The 23,159-nt window shown below is 39.8% G+C and overlaps 1 protein-coding gene, 1 pseudogene and 1 gene segment (V, D, J or C); 2 read left to right on the top strand and 1 right to left on the bottom strand.

The window, feature by feature from the left end:
• LOC136172319 (M1-specific T cell receptor alpha chain-like) overlaps positions 1-23,159 on the top strand; it is a 606,661-nt gene that overhangs the window by 299,456 nt on the left and 284,046 nt on the right. The window lies entirely within an intron of this gene.
• The window catches only part of LOC136172318 (T cell receptor delta constant-like), a 424,221-nt gene that overhangs the window by 203,414 nt on the left and 197,648 nt on the right, over positions 1-23,159 (top strand).
• On the bottom strand, positions 2,450-3,558 carry LOC136172317 (glutamine synthetase pseudogene; annotated as a pseudogene).

The following is a 23,159-nucleotide window of genomic DNA, read 5'->3' as shown; positions in this document are numbered from 1 at the left end:
TGTGATTTATGTCGGAGAGTGTTTTGCCTATGTTCTCCTCTAGGAGTTTTAAAGTTTCTGGTCTTACATTTAGATCTTTAATCCATTTTGAGTTTATTTTTGTGTATGGTGTTAGAAAGTGTTCTAGTTTCATTCTTTTACAAGTGGTTGACCAGTTTTCCCAGCACCACTTGTTAAAGAGGTTGTCTTTTTTCCATTGTATTTCCTTGCCTCCTTTGTCGAAGATAACGTTCGTGAATTTATCTCTGGGCTTTCTATTCTGTTCCATTGATCTGTATTTCTGTCTTTGTGCCAGTACCATACTCTCTTGATGACTGTGGCTTTGTAGTAGAGTCTGAAGTCAGGCAGGTTGATTCCTCCAGTTCCATTCTTCTTTCTCAAGATTGCTTTGGCTATTCGAGGTTTTTTGTATTTCCATACAAATTGTGAAATTATTTTTCTAGTTCTGTGAAAAATACCGTTGGTAGCTTGATAGGGATTGCATTGAATCTATAGATTGCTTTGGGTAGTATAGCCATTTTCACAATACTGATTCTTCCAATCCATGAACACGGTATATTTCTCCATCTATTTGTGTTCTCTTTGATTTCTTTCATCAGTGTTTTATAGTTTTCTATGTATAGGTCTTTTGTTTCTTTAGGTAGATATACTCCTAAGTATTTTATTCTTTTTGTTGCAATGGTGAATGGTATTGTTTCCTCAATTTCTCTTTCTATTTTCTCATTGTTAGCATATAGGAAAGCAAGGAATTTCTGTGTGTTAACTTTATATCCTGCAACATTACTCTAGTAATGTTCATTGATTAGCTCTAGTAATTTTCTGATAGAGGCTTTAGGGTTTTCTATGTAGAGGATCATGTCTGCAAACAGTGAGAGTTTTACTTCTTCTTTTCCTATCTGGATTCCTTTTATTTCTTTTTTTGCTCTGATTGCTGTGGCCAACACTTCCAAAACTATGTTGAATAGTAGTGGTGAGAGTGGACACCCTTGTCTTGTTCCTGACTTTAAGGAAAATGCTTTCAAATTTTCACCATTGAGGATAATGTTTGCTGTGGGTTTGTCATATATAGCTTTTATTATGTTGAGGTATATTCAGAAGGGAATATTTCATACTCAGAGAGCAGACACCAAGGTACAAAATTACAACTGTTTGAACTCCAGACTTGTCCCATCTCCTCCAGAGCAGAGACGGGGAGGAGACAGCTGAAGGAAATAAGCAATTCTGTTAATCAAAGACTTGGAAACCCTACAAATATGATTAAAATCTAAACTTCTGCTTTGCTTTTAAAAAAAAAAAAAATTCTTTTAATATATCAAAAGGCCTGCTTTAGTGACATGCTAGTCCCACCAGAAAAAAAACTCCAATATCCCTTTGTCAGTAACATGCTTAAGTTGACCAGCCAACACATATTTCCAAACTCCTGTGTGTACAAGTACATGTGTGTCTTTTTAAACCCGGAGCTCAGGTGATGGCTACTGCTATCATGGGCTTCCACCTGTTAACCAATCAATGTCAGCCCCCCCAGAAGGGCGAGCAGGGCAGAGAGAATCTCTGAAGTGGTAGAGACGGAATAATAGCCCCAAACAGCCAAGTTTTCCAGCACGGCCACCCCCATCCCCACCCCAACTCAAAAGGAGATCCTTATTTTTAACCAGACTACTTGTCTCAAATTTGGGTTTCCAGTAACCAGAATGGCCCTTTCTCCCTAAAGAGAAAACACACATTTATCTTCACACCCATATATGTAATTTTTTTGTTTTTACATTTAAATATAAAAATACTACTCTGCTTTGTGTTATAAGTGGAGGACCACACAAATGAGAACTTCTTTTAAGGTAAGGCTATCCATTCATTTATGCTGAGCCTGTCAGGGCATTGAGCCCCAGGCAAAGGAAGCACCACACCAGGAGATTTAGAGCGTTTCCCTACCTAACTTCCCACCCTTCCTTCCCCCCTAATTCTCACTTTTAATAGTAAGTTGGTTACAACCTGGTAAGTAATGGAGCTTGCCACCAAGAAGGGAAATCCTAACCAAACCACAGAATCCAGCACCCCAGTCCCCCACTCAGAAACCACTCAGAAAAGTCCTCCCCATCCCTTAACAGTGACTGGGCTCTCTGTCCAGAAAGCTATGCCTATTGGACAAACACACCTGATTAAATGGAAGCAGTGGTTATGTTTCCCTGCCCCCAACGAATGCACGAGAAAGCTCTGGTGATAGGAAAAATAAAAGGGTAGGGATAGGTAGGTGGTTGTGAAAGGATTAAGAACTTGACTCCTTCAATCCTGACTAAAGAAAGCAAGGGATATTAACTGGGTGTGAGGAATTTAAAAAAAAAACCTTTATATTCTACCCTTTGAGTTATTGTTATTATGACATTGAGAGGGGCGAGAGTGGGAGCAAGATGTAAAATTGAGAGGTGTTTTGAGGGCTGCAAGTCTAGTCCACTTAGTTCTTGTACTGGAAGAGCTCATCGCCCATTTCGTTCAGAAGACATGTGAGGATGAGGGCTTCCGTCACGGCGGAAGGGTCACAGTTGACAGACGGGCAACGGTCTTCAAAGTAGCCTTTCTTCTCCTGGCCAACAGTCCGAGGGATGTGGATACTAGCACCAAGGTTGGCCACGCCGGCAGAGAAGTCCTTGACGTTGGAGGTTTCATGGAATCCAGTTAGGCGCCTGGCGTTGCCCAGGGTCCCCTTGGGATCGTAGGCTCGAATGAGGTACTGGTGCCGCTTGCTTAGTTTCTCAATGCCCTCCTCAGTGTACTTCAGACCATTCTCCTCTTGCATGGCCTTGGTGCTAAAGTTGGCGTGGCAGCCGGTTTTCAAGAATGGACTTAGGATCAAAGGTGGCGATCACTCCGAAGTCTTAGCACATACGATGTAAGATGAAACAGTCCACCCACAGATGATCTCCTATGTTGATTCCTTCACAGGGTCCTATCTGGAATTCCCACTGCGCAGGCATGACCTCGGCATTCCTACCCCAGATCTTGATGCCTGCCTGCAAGCAGTCCCGGTGGTGAACCTCTGCAATATCCCTGCAGTAGGCCTTGTCTGCTCCCACACCGCAGTAGTATGGACCTTGGGGCCCAGGAAGGCCGTTGGAAGGCCAACCAAAGGTGTGCCCATCTGTGCCCATAAGAGTATATTCCTACTCCATTCCAAACCATAAGCACTGGTTACTAACCATGTCCATTTTCCGTTTATAGGTGTGCCCTAAATTGGTGTCTGCAGGCTTTCGGTTGTACTTGACGACTTCACAGAACACCAGCTTGTTGGGGTCCTTGCGGAAAGCGTCCCGAAACACAGCAGCAGGGACAAGATATATGTCACTGTTGGAACCTTCAGACTGAAAAGTACTAGAGCCATCAAAATTCCACAGGCAGCTCTTCTATATACTCGGGCTCAGAATTCAAGGTTCAGATCTTGCAGCGCAGTCCTTCTGCAATACCGTCGATCCAGATGTACACAGCTTGGACTTTCTCACCCTGAGGTAGGAGCATGTACACCAGCTTGATGTCTTTGTTCAAGTGGGAGCTCGCCAAGGTGGCCATGGTGGAAGGTATTCTGGGCACTGAGCAAGCTGCAGGGCGGGCAGGCAAGCAGCGAGAGCCAGGTGAGGAGAAGAGAGGCAAGGAGGCCAGGGGTGCTGCTTAGAGAGCCTGTTCTTCTCCCATTCTAGGTTCTGTCTGTTTGTTCAATAAATATTTATTGAGGGACTATGATGGACCAGACAATAGCCTAGACATTCAGTACACAACAATAAACAAGGTAAAGTCCCTCCACCCATGAAGCTTATATCAGTATGGTGCAGAGAGGGACATTAAAAATACAGGAATAAACAAATTCACTCATTCCACCAATATTTACCAAGCACTTATTATTTATCAGGTATGTTCTAAGTCCAGAAGATATAGCAATGAACAAATTAAACAAAAAAGCTTCTCCCATTGAATTAATGTTCTACTGAGTAAATAAACAAGGTAAACCATATCTTATAAATGTTCAGAGGAAAATAAAAGAAAGTGATAAGACAGAGCAAGTGTAGAGAACACTTTCATTGACTGGTCAGAGAGAAAAGTCTCTGAGATGATATTTAGGCTGAAATTCAAATGAAAAGAAAGAACAGGTCCTGCTAAGAAATGAAGAGAAAGGATTTGGAGTATAAGGAAAGCAAATAAAAAGTTTTAAAATGGGAGAAAGCCTGGTATTTTCCAGGACTAGGAATGAGAAGAGCAGAGTGAATGAGAAAGAAGTTGGTGCGAGATGTTTCCTTGAGGTATTACACAGACGCTTACAAAAGCGGTGGTGAGTAATACTGGGATATCTACTAACAAGTATAATGAGAAGCTGTTGGAAAATGTAAATAGGCCAGTGATATGGTTTCATTTACCTTCTTCAAAAACATTACTTGGTTCTGGTGTGGAAAGTAGATAAAGAGAGGCAGGGAGGCAGAAGTAGCAGGGGGTGTGGGGGAGGAGACCATTTAATAGACTGTTGAAATGTTGAAATAATCCTTGTAAAAAGATAGTGATTTGGACTAGGATGAAAAAAAAAGGAGATGAAGAGAAATATGCAAATATGAGACATATTTGACAGTGAAATTAACAGAACTAACAGAAATTAACAGAAGGCAAAGAAAAAGGAGCAGAACTAAGAATGATTACTTGATGTGTGGCCTAAACAATCAGGTACATTTTGATGTGACTTCCTGACATAGGTAAGACTCAGTTCAGTTCAGTTCAGTTGCTCGGTCATGTCCAATTCTTTGCAATCCCATGGGCTGCAGCACACCAGGCCTCCCTGTCCATCACCAATTCCCAGAGTTTATTCAGACTCACGTCCATTGAGTCAGTGATGCCATCCAAACACCTCATCCTCTGTCGTCACCTTCTCTTCCCACCTTCAGTCTTTCCCAGCATCAGGGTCTTTTCCAATGAGTCAGTTCTTAAATCAGGTGGCCAAAGTATTGGAGTTTCAGCTTCAACATCAGTCCTTACAATGAATATTCGGGACTGATTTCTTTTAGGATTGACTGGTTGGATTTCCTTGCAGTCCAACGGACTCTCAAGAGTCTTCTCCAACACCAGTTTAAAAGCATCAATTCTTCAGTGCTCAGTTTTCTTTTTAGTCCAACCCTTACATCCATACATGACTAATGAAAAAACCATAACCTTGACTAGACAGACCTTTGTTGGCAAAGTAATGTGTCTGCTTTTTAATATGCTATCTAGATTGGTCATAACTTTTCTTCCAAGGAGCAAGTATCTTTTAATTTCATGGCTGCAGTAACCATCTGCAGTGATTTTGGAGCCAAAAAGGCTGGAACATGTTTGAAGAGAAATTAAGATTTATATTTTAGCCATACTGGGTTTATGATACCCATTAGAAATCTAAATGAAGATGTCATAGAGAAAGTTCAATAAATGGGTTTGGAATTTAATAGAGAGATCAGGGATAGAGCTAAAACTTCAGCTGTCATTGACATGTAGATGGCATGTAAAGCCAAGGGACATGGGGAGATAGATTTTCTGGGAATAAATAGAGTTAGTGAAGAGATGAGAAATTTGAATCAGATTTGGGTACTATGACACAAAGGTGAGCAGAAAAGGGAAAAAATGCAGCAAAGAGGACTGAGAGATCGTGGCCATATGGCAGAGGAAAATCAGAAGAGCCAAGAGAGGGGCCTGTATAACTGCAAGAGGGGACTGCCGAGAGGTTGAGCAAGATAATAAAAAAGGTGACCACTGGATTTACAGCAAGGGAGTTCTAGTGCATTTGGCAGAAACCGTGTCCTGAGTTGGGAGGATGGACAATGAATTGAAATTGGTTAAACAAAAACAATGTGGCACAGCTGGTAAAGAATCCGCCTGCCAATGCAGGAGACACCAGAAACGCAGGTTCAATCCCTGGATCAGAAGATCTCCTGGAGTAGGAAATGGCAACCCACTCCAGTATTCTTGCCTGGAAAATTCCGTGGACAGAGGAACCTGGTGGGCTACAGTCCATGGGGTCACAAAGAGTCAGACACAGCTGAGTACACAGGAAATAAAGAGTTAATGGGAAGTAAAGCAATAGAAGCAGAAAAGATAGTTCATTTGAGAAATTGTGTTGGGAAAGAAAGCAGGTAAGTGATAGCTGAGAAAAACACAGAGGTGAGGGAGCTGTTTGTTTTTCTGTTGGTGGTTTGTTCATAGAACAGTAGACAACAGGGTACATTTTCAAAAGATAAAACTATTTTAAAGTGTTCCTTTATGGTTACTTTTGATAGAAACTCATATCTAGTTTATAAAACTAAAGATGTTCATGGATTAAATCACTAAATAAATGTAAATGATTCGTTTGCAGAAGAGTGACCTCTGGGGAATTACCTACATTCTTGTAATTTAACTGTGTTTTCTGCATTAACCCTGAAGTTTGAGTAGCTCAAGTTTAAATTTTTTTAGCTGAATTAGCATATGTCCTGGTTACATACCTTATTAAGGCAATGCCTAAGTCTCTTCTAGTGCAACAAATGTTTGAAAAATTAATGATGACCGTGGGAAGACTAACATTGTATCAGCCAAAGTGAAGTTCTGGGGGAAAGGAGACATTTTCAATCATTTTCCAATAAAAGTCATGAAATTTCTCTTCTTCTAAATAAATTCAAGGTAGCACTTCAGAATTATATTTACCCTCATTGATGTCACTGCAGTTGAAAGGAAAGATGCAAAATAAGCTTAGACCAAGCAATCACTGCTCCCCCAGTGTCTGTCACATAGGATGAGACAAGAACCCCAGAGACCCCAGGGCCCACAGGCAGTGCCTGCCCATGGCACTGCTCCAGAGAGGGCCAATAATATTTTATTCTGTGTGATGGCAGCTTCTAGAATTTTGCAACAGAAAGGCCAAGTCATCCAGATACTGTTTACCCTAAGAATGTAGCCCACAATTCTAAAAAAAACCCTTAAAATCCATAGCTGGTATATACTCACTAGTTGCAGCTTGTGTTTTTCTTCCCATTGACTCCTGTCCAGGTTTGGATTCACTACTGCTAAATTAGATGTTTATTTTCTTTTAAGTATTATTTCAGAACAGAGCTTTGTGATGACTTGAAGTGTGTCTGTGTACGTGTATGTAACCTTCATTAATATTTCGTGACGAATGCCCACTCTATTCTGATTTTTTTTTTAAAGGTTCAGATCAGGAAATAGATTTTATGGATTAAATATCTTTGTTTTGTCTTTCTCCTAGAAGTCACAGTGTACTCTTGGACAGAAAGATCAGACTATCAGAGGATATAAAAATTTACTTATCAGATTGCCTTATCATTCTGGAGAAGGAAATGGCAACCCACTTCAGTATTCTTGCCTGGAGAATCCTGTGAACAGGGGAGCCTGGAGGGCTGCTGTCCGTGGGGTCGCACAGAGTGGGAAATGACTAAAGCGACTTAGCACGCAACATGCATAGCAGATCACTATAATGTTTAGAAATACCACTGATTAGTGTTGGTCCTTTATTGGACTGCAACCTGGTGGTCCAGAGTCAACGATGAGAGAGTGAAAGAAGGAAAGAGGCTAATATTCCCTGGGTTATGAAGCCGGCTTTCGCATTCCAGGGAATCAGCCAGAAATAGAGAGATAAAGAGGAAGAGAAAGAAAGAAAGAAAGACACAGGGACCAAAGCTCTGATGGAGCAAAGGTGTTTTAATCAACATGGTGTGGGCATATATACTGTCTTATAAGGTAGTTACTCTCAGCAAAGATAAAGATTAAAATTCTAGACTTATAAAACACAAGGTGATCCCGATTAAAGAGAGAAGAGGGTACTTATCACCATAATGAGAAACTAACAAAGGAAATGTCTGGATTCCTCAGCCCCGGGAAAGGCATGCCTCTCCTCTTAATTCCTGAATGTTCAGGAATTAATAAGGGCCAAAGGTTTCCTGACAGATCCAAAACAGCACACAGGAAGCCTCCTGTTAAACTCTTCCTGACAATTAGAAGCTACATAATGGACAGCATGACTTAAATTTGTCTGTTAGTCATGAGTCAGAGACTTTATACATTACACATGCACTCCAACAGTACAGTCTGTAATACAGAGGGAAATTCTAGATGATCCCTAACAACCTCTCCCAGCCTGAGAGATCTACATTTGGCCTCAAGCATTAGCTATTTGAAAATAAATCAAAGATTCTGTGGCCACTGGAATTTGGAATAAAATTCAAAGCATATTTGAGCAAGCAATGTTTTTCATTTAGGCAAGGAAGATTGTGGAGTTTGTAAAAGCATAGATTGCATGGGTTCCTTTAAAAAAATGTTATTTGCTCAAGATATACAGTCAGGAGACAAGGAAAAAGAATGAACAAGTGTTGAAAGTCCATTTATTCAGACTATACTTCAGATAAATGGGTCCTGTCAGGTAGTAAATAAAAGCATCTTCCAAAGAGGTTTAGGATATTGGAAAAAAAGTCGTAGGACACTATTTCATACCAGCCTCCTGGCTATCACAGTCATATTCTGCTATTAGGAAAGACAATATATATTTTCTTAGTTGTGTGTTCCTTTCTTTGTGAAGGCCTTATTAACCAAACTGATCTATCCAAGCACATGAAGGAGGACAGGAACAGCCAGCCAGAGCCAGCAGGACCAGCTAAAAGAGACATTCCCTTCCATCAGGCTGAAGAATTGTATGACTCTGTGTGTCCCTGATTCTCCCATGGTCACTCTGAACTCAAATGTGAGAGCCTGAAACCTTTATGTTTCAAGAGATTGGATGCTGAGGAAATTAGAGGCTAAATTATGTTGACTGCATCCCAATTCCATCCACAGGCACATGCTAATCAATGTGTATAGGGCTGGATGCTCAGCTCAAAGATTTCATTCTGCCTCACCTACCACTTGGAGAGGCCATGTGATTTCTAGCCATTATATTATTTTCATGCTTCTGGGAATAATTTTAGCTATTTATCCTTTCTGCTCTGGCACATTAAATTATGTTCATTGGCTCTCCACTTCCTCTTCAAACTTCCTATGTTTTCTCAAGTCCTGAAACATTGCTCCCTTCTCCAGTTAAAGAAGGGTCAGACTCCTAAACCCCATTTCCATGTCAAGGACAGACACTCATCAGTCATTCATCATTCTTTTTCATTTCATTTGTTTAAGTCTTCCAACATTTCAACTATTAGTGAAAGTTTAAATCTCTTCATTGAAGTCCTAAGATAATGAATCTTATCAATACATGAATTTCTTCTGAAGAGGCAGTTTTATAGCAATTTGTTCATACACAAAGCAGTAAGGCACAGAGTCAGCCCTGAGACCATGCTCCATCGATTCCGTCTGGGGGAAAGACACAAAAGAGGATCAGCTCTAAATACATCAAGGACTTCCATAATAGTGTTGCAGGAAGGGGGACCCCTTCCAGGGCCCGAAACTGGGCTCTTATCTAACACTCAGAAATGAATTGTCCAAGGAGACACATTTGCTGACAAAGCAAAAGATTTTATTGGGAAAGGGCACCCGGGTGGAGAGCAGGAGGGTGAGGGAACCCAGGAGAACTGCTCTGCCACATGGCTCACAGTCTTTGGGTTTTATGGTGATAGGATTAGTTTCCGGGTGGTCTTTGGCCAATCATTCTAATTCAGAGTCTTTCCTGGTGGCACAGCATCACTCAGCCAAGATGGATGCTAGCGAGAGGGATTCTGGCAAGTGGAGGCACACGCGGTGTCCCCTTTTGACCTTTCCTGAACTCTTCTGGTTGGTGGTGACTTACTACTTCCGTATTCCTTATCAGGATCTCCTGTCATAAAACAACTCATGCAAATGGTTACTATGGTGCCTGGCCAGGGTGGGTGGTTTCAATCAGTGTGCTTCCCCTAACAATAGGATCCCAGTGGGAGTGAGAGGGTCAGTGGTGACCTGGAGCTAACAAAGGCCAATGACCACCCACCACCACACCTCCATAACTTTTTCTCTCTTTTTTGTCTTTTTTCTTGTCTCTTCTCTTTGTCCCTGAGACCCAACAGAGTTCTCCAAAAGCCTAACAACCTCTATTAACCTCTGACATGGTTCTGTTTCCAAAACCTCATCAAGTCAATTCTAATTTCAAGCCCCCATTTCCTGATGAGAAACCGATGTTGAAATTTCACAAAGTATAAATGAACTTTTAGAATATCTTTCATTTTATTGACAGTTGGAATGACAGAAAGCAGAAGCAATAAGATGTAGCCGATGATGTCTCGGCAGGAGGATGATCCTAGCTCAGGCTAGAGTTGAAGCTGAAGATGAAGCTGTCTCTTTGGGTTTTTTCTGTGTCAAAAATGTCTGAAACCTAAGCTGTAGGAAAATAAATAACAACTAAGGCCTATGATTTGAAGCCAAATAGAAGCAACCACTTTGGAAAAAGGGAAAAAGACCAAAAATGTTAAGAATCAAGAAGGAGAAACCTGAATGTCTACCAATAGAGAAAGTGATTTTAAAAATGTTGGCTCATCTGTACAATGGATACAACCACTATGAATCATATGATCTGGAATTCTGCTTCCAGTCAACATAGAAAAAATAAGACCAGATTACCCTTCATCTGAAACAACCAAAAAAAAAAAAAAAAAGTTCCCCAGACAAATTACATAAAACAACAGTTTCCAAGACACTGTACACCAGGCAACAGATGACAGCTATCCCTGAGAGATGGGAAACAAATGAGGGGAACCCAAACATTGCCCCCAGATTCTCACCTTGAGAGAGTTTCCAGCCTATGACACAGGGAGGGGAAATTGAGTAAGAACCCTGTGACTTTCCTGAGTCAAGGAGACAAGAGCTGAGACTGGAGGAGCTAGAGTTCACAGGACAGAATACTAGAAAAAAGAGAAGTACTTAAAGAGAGAACCCTTGAGATCTGCAGAGAATGCCCTCAAATATTCAGCAGAATGAGTCTCAGGCAAGTGTAAATGGCAGGCCATGGAAAGATCCATCCAAAAGGATTAGAGGAAATAGTGTCTCTTCAAGTGTACCTAGAATTTAAAAGGAGTTCATTGCTTGATCATACATTCCTTAATTATTTAATCATTTCATACATTTCATTTTTTTAGTTCTCATCACTAGCTCCCATCACTAAACAAAAAATTGCTTCATATAAATGTTTAAGAAACAAATGGATCTGATGGAGTTAAACAGTAAGGACAAAAATAAATGTCACCCGTCTATGGCACTGGGAAACAGTTACTAATAAACCTAATTTGTTTCTGATAACAATCATACAATTTTCTTTAAAAACTAGTTTTTGTCTCTTACTTGTAATTCATTTATGCATAATGTTGAGTTGAAATAAATTCAAACCATGCAGGCACTTGTAGAAATGTGGCTTTGTATAATTTAAAGTTTTTATACTTAAATCAACCTCAAAACTCAGTTTTACTCATTATAATGATAGAGTTCATTACACTATATATTGTGACACCATTAAGTCATTAAATACTTTCCATATTTTCTCTTATTCTTCATCTTCTTAGACTGAGGATCTATAATTCTTTGGACTCTCCCAGTTATTCTTACAGTCATCTTTGCTGCTGTATTTCTCTGGGCATTCTTTTTTACTTTAAAGAACAATCATCATTAACAGCTTCTGAAAAGTATTAGACATGATGTCCACATTGACAGTTTCTCATGCTGTGAATCTTGCCTTCCCAAGGTAGGAAAACTTTTTAACCTACTTCCCAGGCTCCATTGCCTTACATCGGGAGGTGAGGCACACGAAGAGTAGTCTAGGCAAGGACATTACTTTCCTTGGTGGGAGGCAGTACGGGTCGCATTGTTCTCAGGTTGGCAGCGGCAGCAGCATCTGATTCATTCGTTCAGGAGCAGTAACTTCCTGGTTGGGCCAGCCTGGCTGCATGTTCTGTGTCTGGTGGCACTGGAGGCCACTTCCAGTCCAGAAGATTCACCCCCATCAAGCGGTCCTGTGATTGGCACAGGGACGGCCACCTCCTTACTAGGCCAGTTGAATGGGTGGCTCTGGTCTTTGCTCTTAGAAGTCAGGCCCAGAGTCTGCTTCTCCAGACTGACTAATGATTCTGCAAGCCATCTAACACCGCTTCCAGAATCCCTATCTGCTTAGACTGAGTAAAGCCGATTACTCTTCCTTTCTTGTCATGTATCACACTGACATTTCACAGTGTTTACTCTGAAGCCCACCCTGGCTTTCATTTCAAAATACTTTAAGCTGGGTATAAGTGCTGCCTAACCTTTTCATGGCAGCACATTGATTCGTCTTTACAAGGAATACTAGTGATGTTTTACTATGATTTCTGGTTCCTTTGCTTGCCAAAACAGTAACTATGAAAAAGAACAAAGTCTATTTTGATGACTAGCTCAAGATATATCATGGAATGAAAGCACAGTGAATCTCATAAGCTAGAATCCATTAGCATAACCTCCTGAAAGATTTTTTTAAAAGCTTTCAATTTTTACACACATGGGAATGAGACAACCTGAAAACTTTCCAAAGGCTCCTCCTCTTGGAATGTTTACACAACTTCACTAATTATTTTCACTAGATTTCTTTTTGACTCCAGAGCCAGTTAAAGCCTTAAATACAAAGGCCTTTGACTTTCAAGTTTCATTAAAGATTATTTTCCTCATTTTGTGGGAGTGGGGAGACCATACAAAGACTAAATTTAGGGCTTACATCAATGCCATTCTTACCAGCTCATATCAAATGAGAGTTCCAGTCACTAGGCTAATCCTTTCCCATTCTTTAAATCTGGAATTAAATGTCACTTCCTCAGTGAACAATTTCCTGCCCCCCTCCACATCTAAATTTGTCCTCTCTGTTTTATTGTTTCAAAGAAACCTATAATTTTTTTTTGAAACAGTAAAACAAGTTTTGCTTTGTAGACCTTATCACAATTGCTATGTATTTTTGTGTACAATAAATATCTGCCTTTCCCATTAACCTCTAAGCATCACTGAATATTCTGTGTTCAGAATAGTGCCTGGCACAGAAAAAAAGATGTGATAAATAGTTGATAAATGAATGAATCTCAGCCATCAGGCATCTATCTTACTCTGCGTTGGGCTGTTCCTTCACTGTGAATGCTCCCAGTGACACATCCATTAACTCAAATTCTGATGGAAGAGGATTAAAAGCACAGGAAACAGTGTCTCTGGGAGTGAGGCTGTAGCTCAACAAGACTGCAGTCAAAAAATAAAGACCTTAAGCAGAATTCACACAAAGGCAGGTGCTATCATGGAAAACTGCAGAGAATATGTTTGATTGCAGAGTAGACACAGAAACAATGTTAGACTAATTATCTCCTAAATTGAATGGGCTGAGGTGAGAGATTGTAATGAGCTGAACCCTGAGAGAAAGGGGAAATTTTGGATTATGGATAATAAAATTTGCTTACTCTCCTATTAATATATAGTAAGGAATTCAGCCTTGACCAAAGACAGGCCTTTGTCCCAGCTTCTGGAAGGGAATCTCTAAATCTTTGGAAGCTCCAGATTCATAGGAGCATCCTTGTTATAGACAGTGGACCGCTTGGATCACATTTGACAGTTCCTGTTAACAAGATGACTCAGCTTGAGGCTGGCCTCACCTAATAGTATTAGCATGGGGGGCTGGTCATGCCAGAAAGACCAACCATATCAATTGTGGTGGGGGCTTTGGGTTACATAATATTGATCAAACCTGAGACTAAATTCAACCACATAGGCAATTAATCAATTGTGTCTACATAATGAAGCCCCAAGAAAAACTCTGGACACCAAAGCACAGGTGTGCTTCCTGGGCTGACATTACTCTGTGAGTATTGTCACACCTTGAGGCTGAGAAGATAAGCCATCGCTGAGGACAATGGGAGCTTCAAGTCTGGAATCTTCCCAGACTGTCCTATGCATCTTTTACATTGGCTGATTTTAATATATTTGTTTCCTATAATAAAAATAGCCATGAGCATAATAGGTTTCAAAGAGTTCTTCGAGTCTTTCTAGCATATAATGAAACCTAAGGGTGGTTTCTGAAAACCCCTAAACTTGAAGTTGTCCAAAGTAAGGACATTGTTGTGTAGACTCTTCCCTTTAACTTTGTAGTTAGTTCCTAATCCTTGAAACTGGGGTCCTAAGTTTTGCGTAGATTTGGCAGTCTGGGGGACTATGCCCTTAACCTCATAGTTTGACCAATTCTGGTAGGTACATTTTGTATTGAGCAATTCCAAGTGGATAAAAAAAGTTTTATCAGTGCAAACTAATCAGTTTTATGAAGAGAACAAAAAAAAAAGTTTAAAGTAGATAACGTGGGCAAAACAACTGAAAAGGAAACAAAATATCTAAATTTGGATGCTATGTGCATTTTTGGAACATGTATATATGAGACAGTCACTTTTAAATGTTTTCATCACATAAGCTGGCAATATCTAATAACAATAATTAATATTTGTTAAGTGCTTACTGTTGAACAGTTTCTGCTCTGAGTATTGTACATTATTAGCTTATTTAATTCTTATAACAACTCCAGGTATTTGCCCAGTTATAGAAACCAGGCACAAGGAGTTTAAATAATTTGTGCTGTGTTACACATTCCCAGGATTTGAATCCAAACCATCTGATTCCATGGTTAATGTGCTTATCCAGTTTCTTGTATGGTATCTCAGAAGGTAATCACTTATATTTTCTTTGATATCATAAAAAGGTATTACTAATAGTAACCTGGTTGTCTTAATACCCAATCCCAATCATCTCAGTGACAAAGAACCATTTTTATATAGGCAGATGTGTATTTTATTTCATTCTGTCATCCCTCTCACATTAGGTAGGAAGTCCTGACTTCCTATATTGTAGGAGGAAGAGCACAAAGAACATAGAAGAAAAAATAAATAAAAATAAATATATAAATAAAAAATAAGTAAAATTAAAAAATAAATTCTTTGCTTTCAAGCTTCAAAATAAAATTTAGACACTTTCTCTAGAATCAACAGAATAAAAGAAAAAGAGTTTGAGTTTGGGTTATAATCCTTGAGTTTAAAAAAAAAAAAAACCTATGCCTTACTAAAGATCTCTGAGAAAATGGGTTGATACAAACTTTCGATTTAATACAAATTTCTAGGTCTGTGAGAATTCCTAGGGGTGATGGAAACAAAAGCAACACAGTTAAGACATTGATGAAGACCTCCGTGCCCAACCTTCATATCACCTCCCACCAGTGGAGCCCCAAACAGGCTTGTAGGAATCTGAGACCAGGAGACTTACATAATTTCTATCAGAAAGACAATAGACTTGCAAGTTTCCACCAGGGCAGAGATAACCGTGCTGTAGTGATAGTGGGCCCAGAGAGCCCAAGACTATCCAAGCCCATTCTATCCATTCTGTATAAGTGATGTTAGAGCAGCTGAGTTTTCACAGACACACCAAAAAACATGGAAATTTATTGAAAGAGCTTTAGTGAATCTGGAGAGATTTAATTTTCAAGGAACACAGAACATGTACATCAACAACTAGAAACCCAGAGGGACTCAGACATCTAGAGACCCAGAGACAGTAATGTGGCAGGCCAGACCCAAAGCCCTGCATCCCAGCAGGTGCCAACCCAGGCCAGGTGCCCCCAGCCAACATCAGGACACCACTAAGGCCTCTAGAGTTTAGACATCAACCCAAGGATGGAGCGAGAGAAACCTGAACAGTCAGAGGAAATCCTGAATTGACTTTAAAAATTATGATTTAACTAAGAAAATCCTATATCTGCTTAAAATAGGTTTTCTGATACCAGATGAAATGGTTACTGGAGTTAGAAATTAAGTTGTTATAGAAAATAAAGCTGTTGTGGTTTGTACATCTGAGTAAACTGCAAAATGTTTACCTGCTAGGTTTCTAGTCTCCAGATCAGCCACGTTCAATGTCTTTCCTGCTCCTACAGAAATGACAAATCACTTTCACACGTATTACATGTCTCCCCAGGCTAGTCAAGGGTTATGTGCTATTTCAAAAATTAGGAAACCAAAACACCCAGTGGAAAACCACTAACCTGGATACTTATTAAAAGAAGTAGCTTGGGTTAGTATGAAATTTGGGGTAAGCCTGAAAGTCGGGAATTTGTTACTAGAGGCACCAGAGGAACATATAGTCCCTGTTAGGAGACCCCGCCGACACTATGTCAGAATGAAAGCAGGGACTGGCAAATAGTAGTTTCAAACAGGCACATAAACAAGCATCCAGACACAGTAAACACATAAGATAATTCATTTGGACACTTTTATATGCAGCGTGTATAGGATTTAAAATAACATTCCCACGTTAAACTGAAGACATTACTGTGTAAATGCTTCAGCTAAGCCGAATGAAAGAGTAAATACCAGCCTTGCAAATTGGCCTCCCTTAAGGGCACTCAAAGGCATGCTGTTCTCTAAAGAAATGTCCTCCTCTCTATCAATCTTTTCTGTTTTGACAGCAAACCCATTGACCAGCATATGTTTCAGAATTTCTAAACAATTGACATTCAAGGCCTAACAGACATTTGTTCTCTACCTTCTCAGAAACCTCATAGGAGTCACTGTTGCCAATAAAATATACCATAAATCTAACCCCCAAGCGGCATCACTTCAGGAGGAGAATGGACGCCCCCATTCTCCACACCGTTTGTGTACATCTGTGTCGGTTCTCTCACTGAATGGCCATGCCAGCAGGAGGTCATCAATCAGCAGGTGACAGCAAGCACAGGTACAGAATGGCTTAATAGAGAAATGGAGTCTTTTTTTATTCCCTATTGTCACCTCCTAAAATGTAAGTTGCTTGTTGATCTCATCACATTGAGTTATGTTTGTGTAAGTGTTGAAAAGACCCAACCCGCATATATTCTTGAAGTCTTGAAATAATGGCTCAGTGAACAGATGTATACTTTCACCCAGTAGCTCTTTGTGGAAATGAATTTTTAGGAGCCTCAAATAGCCACGATTCGACCCAGATGAAAAGTCAAGTTAAAACTAAATGCTATTATTTTTGAGATAAATTTAAGAAGTAATTGATACAGGGACTTTTGAGACTGAAAAGCACTGGGTTGATAATGAGCCTTTGTTTGGTGAAACAGATTAAAGTACAAGACAGAGATTAAAAGCACAGGCTCTCTTGTAAACCAATCATCAGTCAATTAAAAATAAATAAATATTTTTTTAAAAAGCACAGGCTCCAGGTACAGACTGCCTATATTCAGATCCTTCAGATTTCAGCTCTGTGACCTTAAAATTACTTCACTTCTCCATTCTTCAGTCTTTTTGAAAAATTGAGATTGTAAATTATATGCGCCTCATAGAGATGCCAGTGCCTGATACATGAAAATTGTTCAATTAATGCTTGTTTTAACTCCATATAGGTAGTTAGAAGCAGTGAGTGCATGTGACATGCCAGTGACTATAAAAATAAGCTAAATCATGTTTCCTATCTTATAATTGTATAAAGTTTCTGCTTATCTCTGTTAACTAAAAAGAGCAAGGAGCTTTCTTATAATAATGAAAATACTAGCCTAATGGTTCCAAGAACTGTTAAGTGGGAATGCTTGTTATAGAAACTTCACTTGTTGGATATTTGTTAATGAATACTGATTATTGTGCTTATAAACTGTGCTTCCATGAGGCCTGCTCTGACTCACTAACCTTTTGATTAGTAAACAGCTGGTAAAGAATCTGCAGGAGCCCTGGGTTCAAGCCCTGGGTGGAGAAGATCCCCTGGAGAAGAGAATGGCAAACATCTCCGGTATTCTTGCCTGGAGAATTCCAGGGACAGAGGAGCCTAGCGAGCTATACAGTCCATGGGGTTGTAAAGAGTCAGACACGACTGAGATACTAACACTCAAGTCACTCAAATGTAGCACTGCCCATTTAGGTCTAATTTATTCAATCAATGTAAAAGGACCATGCAGATTCTCCTAAACTGAGAGCACAGCTAAAGGCATTCTTCATTGTAAAAATGAATTTTTAAAAACCGAGATGATTCTAACAGATTTACTTTACATAGCAATGCAATATCTCTAATTGAAAATAATATCTTCTATCTGATGACATAGCATTCAACTGTCTTTCAGATGTATTCAGTGTTTTCTCGATTTTGAAAGCACTCGAAAATCCATAAGGGGACAGGATGTCTTTCTTCATTTTCAACAGTTACATCAAGGATATTTTTCAAAAGTCTCTCATATTCATCATATCTTCAACAGGTAACTCTTACAGCACTCATAAAACAAGTTCAAACTGACCCTATCCTGTTTCTAACCAGATAAAGAGTTGTTTTTCAGGGGAAAAAAAAAAAAAAACAGAAAGGCAAGTCAAGTGCAAGTCATGTGCAAAAGAGAAAATCCTGACTTCAAATAACAGCAGGTACAAAATGTCCCCCTCCTAACCTCATCTCCAGGGACCAAAGGACTGGGACGTGACAAGCAGAAGATATCAACTTTTCCTTTACCCGTCTCTGTATGACATGATGATGACGGTCAGCATGAACATTTTTTGTTATTTAGAGATATAGGTTTTTAAGAAAAGTTATAATGACAATGCCCAAGAAAAGAGCTAAGGAATGCCTTGAAATCCCTGAAACCTTCTAATTGAAGATAAGTTCCAGTGGTGGAAAAAACATATACTTTGGATTCTGAGCTTTGCTACCACAGGGAGGTGGGAAGAGAGAGTAAGAGAGAGAAAGAGATAGAAAGTTTATATGAGCCTTCCCATTAATTTAATCCGTACTAATTTAATTCATAGGAAATAACCATAAACATGCATAAATAATTCTATAGAAGTACAGTATTTCATTGTAATACTTTTTATTATGTCAAAGTCAGGGGAAATATAAATGTCTACCAGTAGTAGAATAGTTAGATAAATCATGACAATGTCTATACAAATGCAGCCATTAAAACCATACTAATGATCTGGAAATACTCTTGCCGTTATGGGAAAAAAATAAATAAAACTGAATATACCACGTTGCTACAATTATGTAAACATACATATATAAAGCTAAAATGCTAAGCTGTTAATAAAGCTTCTCTGCATAACTGATTTAAAAGGTGATCTTTATTTTCTTTTCGTATTTTATGTTTTCCCATTATATGTGATTAACGTCCATCCTTTTGAGATTAGAATTTTTCAAAATAGAATATTTTCCTATAAATATTGTAAAGAAATCCCGGGAGAGGGAGAGAGGCACAGAGCAGAGAAATCAGTGGGCAAATTACAAGAAAACCCACATTTCCCTACCTCCCCGTGATGCTGAACTTAAAACTGCCAGGCGAAGGATATTTTACCAGGGGCATGAGACAGCATACAGGATAGTATATAGTATTTATACATACTGACTGAAATGATCCAGCGAAGAGATAGAAACTGATAATGCAGAGAACAGAAGCTAGCATTACGAAGTCCTTGAGTTGGCAGAGGTGACAGGGTCCAAGTACAAATGGAGGAATTGGCCTTAACATAAGCAGGGAGGGCTCATCCATTAAACAGAAGGAAAGGCACAGGGCACAGCTTCAGAGGTATAGGACTGCAGACTCGGGGTGAGAAGATGAAGAAGTCGTCCTCTGATTGCTTCTATTTTCTTAGTGAAGAAGAGACTGGAGCTTAGAGAAGGGATCTTATTAATTAAGTACTAAGGGGGTGTGAAAGAGTCTAATACTGCCTGATTTTCCTTATTCTCACCTCCATCTGCAATGCCGTGAAAAATTTCATATTCAGGAAACATTTTCTAGACACTGATAATGGTTATCTAATCTTTTTTTTAAAAAATGAAGAAATGAGGGGGTGGTTAGAACTAGGGCTCCTGGCCATAATGAACTTACATTTTTTGTTGATAAAATGAAAAACAAGTACGATGATAAGGAAATAATTCAGTCAACCAAAAAATGGTTTTCAATTGAGACTTACTAAATGAAACAGGTGCACAATTTATGATACCAATAATAGTACCCCATGGTACGGGTGTGTTTATGATCTCTATAGTCTTCCTTCTGAGAGCCTTCATGGCCTGAAAGAAGGAAAGTTTATGTAGGTCAAGAATTAAGTCAGAGTGGGTGCAAACTCAAACCAAGGGGCTGAAGTTAAAAGAAGAATGGTGGAATGAGGATCACATTTGAAAAAAAAAAAAAAATGTGTCCCTAAGTCAGTCTGTGAGGAAAGAGCCAGGTTACATCCCAAGGGCCTCCTTCTAGGAACACCCCTTTTGGGAAGGAGTTGTATCCAGAGTGTTGGCAGAATCTGTGCTTGGGTAGCTCAATAATGAAGCCCAGGGACCCCCAGATGATCCCCAACTCTTCTCATTTTTTTTTCCATTTATTTTTATTAGTTGGAGGCTAATTACTTTACAATATTGTAGTGGTTTTTGCCATACATTGACTTGAATCAGCCATGGATTTACATCTGTTCCCCATCCTGATCCCCCCTCCCGCCTCCCTCTCCATCCCATCCCTCTGGGTCTTCCCAGTGCACCAGCCCTGAGCACTTGTCTCATGCATCCAACCTGGACTGGTGATCTGTTTCACCCTTGATAGTATACTTGTTTCAATGCTATTCTCTCTGAACATCCCACCCTCGCCTTCTCCCACAGAGTTCAAAAGTCTGTTCTGTACATCTGTACTCTTTTTCTGTTTTGCACATAGGGTTATCATTACCAACTTTCTAAATTCCGTATATATGTGTTAGTATACTGTATTGGTGTTTATCTTTCTGGCTTACTTCACTCTGTATAAGGGGCTCCAGTTTCATCCATCTCATTAGAACTGATTCAAATGAATTCTGAGTAATATTCCATTGTGTATATGTACCATCATAGCTTCCTTATCCATTCGTCTGCTGATGGGCATCTAGGTTGCTTCCATGTCCTGGCTATTATAAACAGTGCTGTGATGAATATTGGGGGTACACGTGTCTCTTTCAGATCTGGTTCCCTCAGTGTGTATGCCCAGAAGTGGGATTGCTGTGTCATATGGCAGTTCTATTTCCAGTTTTTTAAGGAATCTCCACACTGTTCTCCATAGCGGCTGTACTAGTTTGCATTTGCACCAACAGTGTAAGAGGGTTCCCTTTTCTCCACACCCTCTCCAGCATTTATTGCTTGTAGACTTTTGGATAGCAGTCATTTTCTCACTTTTGTTTCCTCTGTCTGGTACCTTCTCTCTCTAAGCAGCATCCTACTGTCTCCCTTCCCCCACCAAACACACACACACACACACATACCAGTTTTTATAATCATTGGCAGCCCCTGACTTAGATAACACTTCTTCTGGGAAGGCTTCTGTGGAAGAGATCTTCTCATGTGACTATCTACTTACCATACCAGATTTAAGCTATGTGAGATATTTAAGCCTGTCATTTATGTGTTACCAAACCAAACTTGGGTGGGCTCACCCAATGCATAATGAAGCCAACCTACTGACCCCAGGTTGCGGTGAAGGAAAGTACAGTGTTTGTTGTAAGGCACCAAACCAGGAGAAAGTGCAGCTGATGCTCAAAACACCCGAATTTCCCAAAGACTTTTAGAAGGGTTTTAAAGACAATGTGAGGGACAGGATCACAGGGTGGGTGATCAGCTCATACACAATTCTTTTGATTGGTTCATGATGAGGTAACAAGGTGATGTTTTGGGAATCTTTATCATCAGCCTTCTGGTTCCAATCCATCTGGGTTCTACTTGCCTATAGTTAGCACGTGGCTAACTTTTTCTACCTTATTATTCTGTGTAACTAGACATCAACAAATGGATGCTATTTAGTGAACTTCCAAGAAGAGGCTAAATTAATCGGTTTCATCAGCTCACAATGACAGTCAGGAATCTGTGTCATTGTGTTCTCAGAACACAGAGCAATGATGACAGAAAAAAAAAGAAAGGAAAACAAAAACCCAGGAGTCTGCCAAAAACACCCCTGGCTGCAGAAGCCTGGGTATACACACACACACTCAGAAAGACACTGAGAAACAGGAATTGTGAGTGATCCTCTGGGGTCCTAGGAGGAAACTGCTGATTGTTTTTGGAAAAACATTCCCACCCACCCCTGGGCTCAGAGAATAGAGAAATGGTATCCAGACCTCCTTCTCAGAAGAATTTCCTCCCTGAATCTAGTACCTGAGGTATTTGAGCGGCAGATAAAAATAGCATTTGCTCAAAACAAAGCAAATAATTTTTAACTAGCTTGTTGCCTGAACTTTGTCTCCCACAGATCTCAGACACCAGGCCAACTCCTCTAGCTGTACACACTGGTACCTGTCTCAGATGGGACGTTTCTGACTTCATCCCCCCTCCTCCCACTTCAGGCAGTAAGGAGGCGGGAGGCGGGCCGGGACCAGGATCAAAGACAGCTGTTCCCACAGCTGGTTTTACCACAATGCCCCAGCCCCCTAACAACCACCCACAGGCTCCGACCACCTATGCTGATCCACCCTGCCCAGTGCCGCCAGACGAGCTTTCCACTGTCTCTCTCCCACAGAGAACCTTCTCAGATTCCTCCTGAGACAATGCTTTCCCTGAAAACACAGCGTGCTTCACCACTTCACAGTCTTGTTCAGGCCATTCCACTTGCCTCGAAGACTCTCTGAAATCCTACCCTTGATTCACACTTAGCTGTAGCAATCGCCCTCACCCTTGGCAACTGTAAAACTTTATAGCAGTAAAAGACAAATATTATATGCTATCACTTGAGTGTGGACTCTAAAAAAGTAATACGAATGAACAAATGCATCTATTTACAAAACAAAAACAGACACACAGACACAGAAAACAAATTTATGGCTACTAAAGGGGAACAGGAGGGAGAGAGAAGTTGGGATTAACAGATACACACTACTATATATAAACTAGATCAGCAATAAGGATTTCCTGTATAACACAGGGAACAAAATTCAATATCTTGTGATAACCTAGAGTGGAAAATAATCTGGAAAATAAATATATATATATATATATATATATATATAACTGAATCACTTGGCTGTATACCTGGAACTAACACAATAGTATAATTCAACTATACTCCCATCAATCAATCAATAATAAAATCTTATACTATATGGGAAAAGAATCTGAAAAAGAATGGATATATGTACATGCATAACTGAATCACTTTGCTATACATCTGAGACTAGCATAAAATTGTAAATCAGCTATACTCAATATAAAATAAAAATTAAATTTAAAAAAATTTTAAG

This window comes from Muntiacus reevesi, chromosome 7, assembly GCF_963930625.1.
Source record: "Muntiacus reevesi chromosome 7, mMunRee1.1, whole genome shotgun sequence".
Lineage (NCBI taxonomy): Eukaryota > Metazoa > Chordata > Mammalia > Artiodactyla > Cervidae > Muntiacus > Muntiacus reevesi.
The sequence above is the reverse complement of the archived record's forward strand: the minus strand, read 5'-3'. Positions and strand labels throughout refer to the sequence as shown.